This window comes from Helianthus annuus, chromosome 2, assembly GCF_002127325.2.
Source record: "Helianthus annuus cultivar XRQ/B chromosome 2, HanXRQr2.0-SUNRISE, whole genome shotgun sequence".
Taxonomy (NCBI): domain Eukaryota; kingdom Viridiplantae; phylum Streptophyta; class Magnoliopsida; order Asterales; family Asteraceae; genus Helianthus; species Helianthus annuus.
Genome location: NC_035434.2, coordinates 136,720,860 through 136,727,738, shown reverse-complemented (window position 1 = coordinate 136,727,738; position 6,879 = coordinate 136,720,860). Strand labels below are relative to the sequence as shown.

Sequence of the window (6,879 nt, the reverse complement as noted above, 5' to 3'; positions counted from 1 at the left end):
ACGTGGCGTATGTAATATGATACAAACATGGTGGATACGCCGCTGGTACTTCCTATATATAAATGTTTGTATAATATTACATATCGTGGCGTTATCTAAGTCATTTCAGTTTAGACACATTACATTTTACATAAAAAAACATATTCTTCACAAGACATTATTTTCACAAACAACTTATCTTATTCAACTCATTTTACTTGGTCATTCATTTAACCTTGCACTTATTTATACATATCATTTGATGTTATCGTTTTTCAAATGGTTTACAAAGCAAGACAAATTACAAGGTTCATGACTGACTGCTATTAAACATTCTTTAAACACAAGTCATGAATCCCATTTTCACAAAACCTATGTATCTCACAGGCATTTTTATGCTGACGTACCTACTTTCACATGTGTTTTCAGGAGCTGTTCCATAGGACGATGAACACGACACTAGGGCGGACCTGTGCCTTAGAGACTAAAAACTGAAGATAGAACTAGAATAACTGTATTTTGAATTCTGTACTTCCTTTTAAGACAATGTAACACCCTTGTTTAATAAATAAAATGTAACTTTAATTTCCATGGTTGTATAACAATTAATTCTGTCCACGACACTCCCCGGCGTTTCCGCCGCGGTTGCATGTTACACGCGGCCGGGGTGTGACAGCTAACACACAGTCCGCGACCTAACTAGCATTCATACATGGAAGACATTTACAAAAACACTCGTGGAACTTATGAAAGAGTTTGAATCAGTAATAAGCATGCATAACATCTGACTTCATGAACAAGACACACACTAAAGTATTAATCCATTAAAGTTGTACCATAAACCGAAAGAAAAACCATGTATCAACAAATATTCATCCTAAACCTAGGTAGTAGCAAAGAATTTAGCCTATAATCATCATTAAAACACAATCACAAGTCGTAATGAATTTAACAAACATGGTTTGAATCAAGAAAAACAAAGAAACTTGAAACCTAAATGATCAACACCCAAGAAATCTCGACCCATTGCTTCAAATCTTCAACCTTAGCTTTCGTATGATCCAAAATGCATATCTGGTATGCTGTGGTTTGTCTGGGATTAGTTATTTTTGTATTAGGGTTAATTGCGGGCTTACGTAGGGTTAAAATTATAATTTATCATTTAAATTAATTAAATGATAAAAAGATCTAGAACTTAGAAATGGAATTGTAAACCCATGACTAGTTGACTAAAAAATCGAAACTTTAAACGATTCGTATTCAAAATCAATGATAGGGATGAGGAAAAACTCGAGCCCAAAGGAATACCTAACACTCCAAACATCCAAAACAGGTATCGGGATAGGTATGCGGATATGGGACCGAATATGGGATTATAAAAGTTTTTTTGCAGGTTAGACTAGTATTGGATCAGGTGACAACCTGATTACCCGAAATGATATACCACTTTACCCAAAACATATGCCCGAAAGTTTTTTAATTTCATTATCCTTAACTATTCTTTGGTAATGTTTCATTCAAGCAACACCATTATTCGGAAAATAAAAGTTTCTTTTGTCATATATATTTTGATGGTATTATTTATTTTATACGTTACAAAATATGAAATTATGTTTTGAAATATATACATCATAATATATTTACATTTTTATGTATTTAAAATATTTGATGGTGATACTGATATATATGTTAGAGTAAACTTCCGTTTTGCTTCCTGTGGTTTGGTCACTTTAATGGTTTTGCCCCAAACCTTTCAAAATAGTCATTTTACTCCCTGATCTATGAAGGCCTTCATGATTTTGCTCCCCGCCCCTAAACATCATCCACTTTAACAGTTAAAGTCCGTCACATGCAAAACACCTGAGGGGCAATTATGTCTTTTCCCAACCCTCCTTTTACAATTCCAGCTTAAAACCCTAACTATTAAAATGGATGACGTTTAGGGGCGGAGAGCAAAATCATGAAGACCTTCATAGATTAGGAAGTAAAATGGCTATTTTGAATGGTTTGGGGCAAAACCATTAAAGTGACCAAACCACAGGGAGCAAAACGGAAGTTTACTCTATATGTTATTTATTATCATAATTTAATATATTGTAGATTTAAAAAATCTATAAAAGAAAAAGGAAAATATATATACTTGAAAATTCTAACGGATATTTTATAAAACACTAATAAGTATACCAATATCCGATGGGTATTGAGTTAGATACAGTCAGGTTTTGAACTGGGATTAGCCAAACTTGACCATTGCTATTTCTATTTGTTTGGGTATTTTACATTTTAAATTATTAATTTAATTGTGACGTAATCCAAATCCAGTGAACCAGTAAGATAGTAACATCATACTAACCAATGGTCAAATGTATGTTTTGTAAATTGTAATGCTTTATAAAAAAAAGTTATATCATATCGGGTCGGACTTAGAAACTAAATCCACATAATTCCCTAATAAAAAATAGAGTTAATTACTGTTTTCGTCCATGTGGTTTGTCAAAAATCACTATTTCAGTCCATTAGTTTAAAAATTGCGATTTCACCTGTGGTTTCACTTTCGTTACCATTTCATCCACCCCGTAACCATTTCAGTCTCTGTACTTAACAGAATAATGGATTGAAATGGTTACGAAAGTGAAACCACAGGGACTGAAATGGTTACAAAAGTGAAACCACAGGGACTGAAATCGCAATTTTTAAACTAATGGACTGAAATAGTGATTTTTGACAAACCACATGAAGAAAACAGTAATTAACTCTAAAAAATAATTCAAAACCATATAATTCCATGATCAAAAATCAATTTTCCAACAAAATATTTTTAATAAAAGTCTACAATAGGTTTATGGCATTGAAGTGTTGAATACTAGTACAAAAAAGACAAGCTAATATGACGTTTTTACAACCAAATATGACGGTTTAGGAAGCGCCATAAAACATAGCGTCATTTTTTATCATTGATCTTTTAAGACGGTTACATCCGTCATTTTTAATCCTAATAAGGCGGTTATGTGGTGTAGGAAAGACCGTCATTTTCAAGCCTAATAAGGCGGTTTTGGTGTAGCTAATAAGACGGTTTTATTGATCTGCCTAATAAGACGGTTGCTGTAGAACATATATTTCACCAGATCCATTAATTTTATTAATTCACAATTTAATTAGATTCAGTTCATTTTATTCGGAATCATATAAAAACATAATAAATACAAGGAATATAACAAACAATGAACCATTTTATAAATATCTAAAATAGCTAAAGCATCCATGTTGACTCATTAGTCTAAAACATTCAATTTAACATAGAAAAAACATCCTATCATTCAGTTTAGCACAAATAAAAACAACCATCCAAAAAACTCCTTGACTTTGTGCAGCCTCCTTTATCCACAACCACAAAGCTCTCAACAGCACTCACTAGCTTGAATTCCTTTGCCACTGATCAAAACACATAGAAAAATGTCTATTAGCTACCATTAAAAATTAAAATCAAGCAAGATCCCCTTGTTGGAATCAGGAGGATATTGAAATGCATAAGTCATGCCAACTAGAGTCAACGTTGATACAAAGCCCTTTGGCGCTCCTAAGAACCCCTAATAATATATATGATCTATGTTGTCAAAAGCCATTTGGCATGCCTAGGCCCTTGGGTCAAATGAGCGAACATGTCAAAGTTACTTAACCATCCGTGTAATTAACTTTAACTGATAAAATATTGAATATAACAATTGTGTTCCAAGGCTCACTCAAGTGTCAACAAATATTTATAAAAATAAAAAAGAATTAAATATAAAAGAGTAGCATACTAATATACTGACCTCCATTCATCCTTGTCGTCCTCCCTGTCCCCAAAACTGAAATAAACGCCTTTATCGTACACTCTACAAACTCAAATTTTACTTTGACGAACCATTAAGGTTTTATTTCCCAGCTAAAATATAAAGATAGATAAAAAATAGATTACAGTTTAGTATACACTGTAGTTAAACAAACCATTAACCGGCTCAGTAAGTTACTGAAAGGGACATGCTTGGTTGTATTCTTAGAAAATTGTTTGTCAGCGAGCTACATTAACCAATAACGAGAGTACGGTACTATTAGTAAATACACACACAATTATATACAAATAATGTGTTTACCAATCGATTAAAAGCCTCCTCCTCTTGTAATGCATACGAGTAAATTTTATACTCGATTCTTTCATCTGGAATTGGTTGTTGTTGGTGAGCAGATGTTGTCTCAAACTACATTAGAAAAACAGATTATCTTGTATAAAAGTAATGATATATATTAAAACGACTTGCGGTTTATAAAGTGTACTCATAGAATGGTGAGATGGTTCTACAGTTTGAGGAGAATCTATGTGTAAACTCTGTATGTTGAAAAAAAAAATATTAGTATATTAATAAATCCTATAAATATACAATTATTGTTTATATAAATATACCTTTATTGATTTAACAGACCAGTAAATAAAGCATCCTTTTGCATCTTCCAAACAGTCTACTTCGCCAGAAATACATGACTCAGGCAAGAGATGGTTCAATCTGCAACCTTCTTCAACTCTATCTACTTAAACTTTGACAAAACCGTCTATCATCAGACAATTATGCATAAGCCACTCAGTAGTAGGGTAAACACGGCTTGTACCCCTAACGGTCGGAGCACCTTGGCCATCAGGACATAGAAGTTCACATCTTTGAATAAACTGCAAACGGTAGTTTTTAGTTAATATATTTTTAAAAATAATAAACAAACTTTGACAATATGTTACCAAGATTTCTGGTAGTTCGTTGCACAAACTATCGAACGCACCAGGGCTTTCCCCAACGTTGTCTGAGTCTCTACAGCCTCGCTCTTCTTTCTCTTTGCTTTTAATTCCAAAAACAAGCATTTCATAAGACCAATCACATCCGAGAATAAGTGTGTACGTCCCCATGTTGGCATCCCTTCCCGGTTGCCTCTGTAACAACATCCTTAGTAGAAGCATATACGACATGGAGAATGCTTCACCAAATGTTTGATAGAAAGTAAACTGGAAGTTTAGAAACTAAATGTGTGGCATTGGATTAAAAAAAATAGCTTATAATTCAGCTCTTAACTAAATGGAATCTATGTTACACAGTAACAGTTGACAAAAAAAAAAAGATAATTAAATCCACATAATTCTAGTAAGAAGCCTAACTGTTCCAAATTATATAACTAGTGGTGAATATTATACGCCAAATTGGTATGATCATGTTGAGTCATCAGTTATACTCTTAATCTCTTACAAATGGATCATGTTTCACCCAAAAATAATCCAAGTTTTCATTTGGCAAAACATCAAACACCTGGCATGCACTAAGCTTATGTCATTAAAGAATCCATTTTGCCCAAATAATAGAAAGTTAGTTGCAAAAGTGATGTGAATAATATGTAACTCAATCAAATAATCAATCTAAATTCCTAACTCCATTAAAAATTAAGCTTTTTGCCCTCCTAACTGCAAGGTACCAGTAGAGAGTTGAAAAAATGGCCTTAATGTAAACATTATTGATAGTGACACCAACCGATCTAAACATAACAAGTAGTCAAAACCCAGAAATTGACATACCATACTTGATTAGAAAGCAATCCGAGATAACCTAGAAAAAAGACGCACTTACGATTTCTGAATCGACTTGTCGTTTACATCCATCATAGATCTCTAAATCATCTGTGTATTTGACCTCTAAATAGTTTCCATCAACGATCGTCGTCTTCTCCATCGATGTGTGATGAAAAGCTTGTAATGGGTTAGAAAAGGTTTTGTTTTAATATGATATTGTTATTTTTTGTAGAAACCTGGAGGCACTACAAAATTAGGAGGGAAAATAAATTTGGTGTAAAGCAAGTTTTAAAATTTGGGGATAGGTTTGGGCGAAAGAAATTCAGGTGGTTTGAGAGGGAACTAAAATCATTGTTCCTTTTTGTTACTTGGTAGTATTTCATTTCAACTTTTAACAACTTAAAGTATATTTATAAAATAACATGTAGGGTAAAGATCGATACAAATGAGTCATACATAATAACATGAGAAGTGAAACAATATATTTTTGTTTTTATATTTTAGAATTTTTTTCGCATCTACTTTAACATGCGAAGTGAAACAATATATTTTGATTTTTATATATTATAATTTTTTTCTCATCTGCTTAAAATATAGAGTTAAATGCCATTTTAGTCCTTGTATTTGAGTTATTTTGTCAGTTTAGTCTAAAGGTTTCATTTTTTGCATGTGGGTTCAAAAATGACTAAAATACCCTCATGTGGAGTTCACTTGGTCAGATTTAACCATGAAAACTAACTAAGTTATGGGTAAAGGACAGAACGTGCAAGGGTTTCAAACATCGAGTACGTTTTTTGTATTGCAATCTAGTGTAAACATAAAAGATGATTTTTGTAATTTACTCTAATTTAAATTAAACTAAGTTATAACCCCGTGTAATACACGGGTTGAGAAAATAAAATATCAAATAGTTAATAACGAAGATTTAACAATTATAAAACGATATTTTAAGATACTTTTCTAATATCCGAACAAAATTTTGTTTTATGTATGATCAAAACTTGTGATGTTTATCAAGTTTATAAATATAAAAACATTTGAACCATCGATTATAATCGACTTTCTCACGATGTGAATCCAAGTTTTATTTAAATAATAGTGGTCTTAACTTATTAGTTCTAAAAGTATTGTTGATTGTTTCAATTATTAATATATAATTTCTAATCTAGTAACTAATATAAAGAAGAAAATCGTTCCCTCCATCCTCGTTATGAAAATGCTTCATATTTGTTTTAATTATTAAGATATAATTTCTAACATAGTAATTAATATAAATAAATAATAAGATAATTTATGGAACTTTATCCGTAATTTCT

At 31.9% G+C, this 6,879-nt stretch overlaps 1 long non-coding RNA gene across 4 annotated transcripts; it reads right to left on the bottom strand.

Annotated features, from left to right (window-relative positions):
* Positions 1–3,191: 3,191 nt before the first annotated feature.
* On the bottom strand, positions 3,192–5,888 carry LOC110922694. Of its 4 annotated transcripts, none has more exons than XR_002583401.2 (5): positions 4,748–5,888; positions 4,421–4,681; positions 4,113–4,345; positions 3,792–3,904; positions 3,192–3,411 (listed from the first exon to the last, which is right to left on the bottom strand). It is a non-coding gene; the product is annotated as an uncharacterized LOC110922694 (long non-coding RNA). The 4 variants fall into 4 exon arrangements; XR_002583389.2 differs by having other exon boundaries at positions 3,792–4,345; positions 4,748–4,936; positions 5,622–5,888; XR_002583382.2 differs by having other exon boundaries at positions 3,792–4,345.
* Positions 5,889–6,879: the final 991 nt, after the last annotated feature.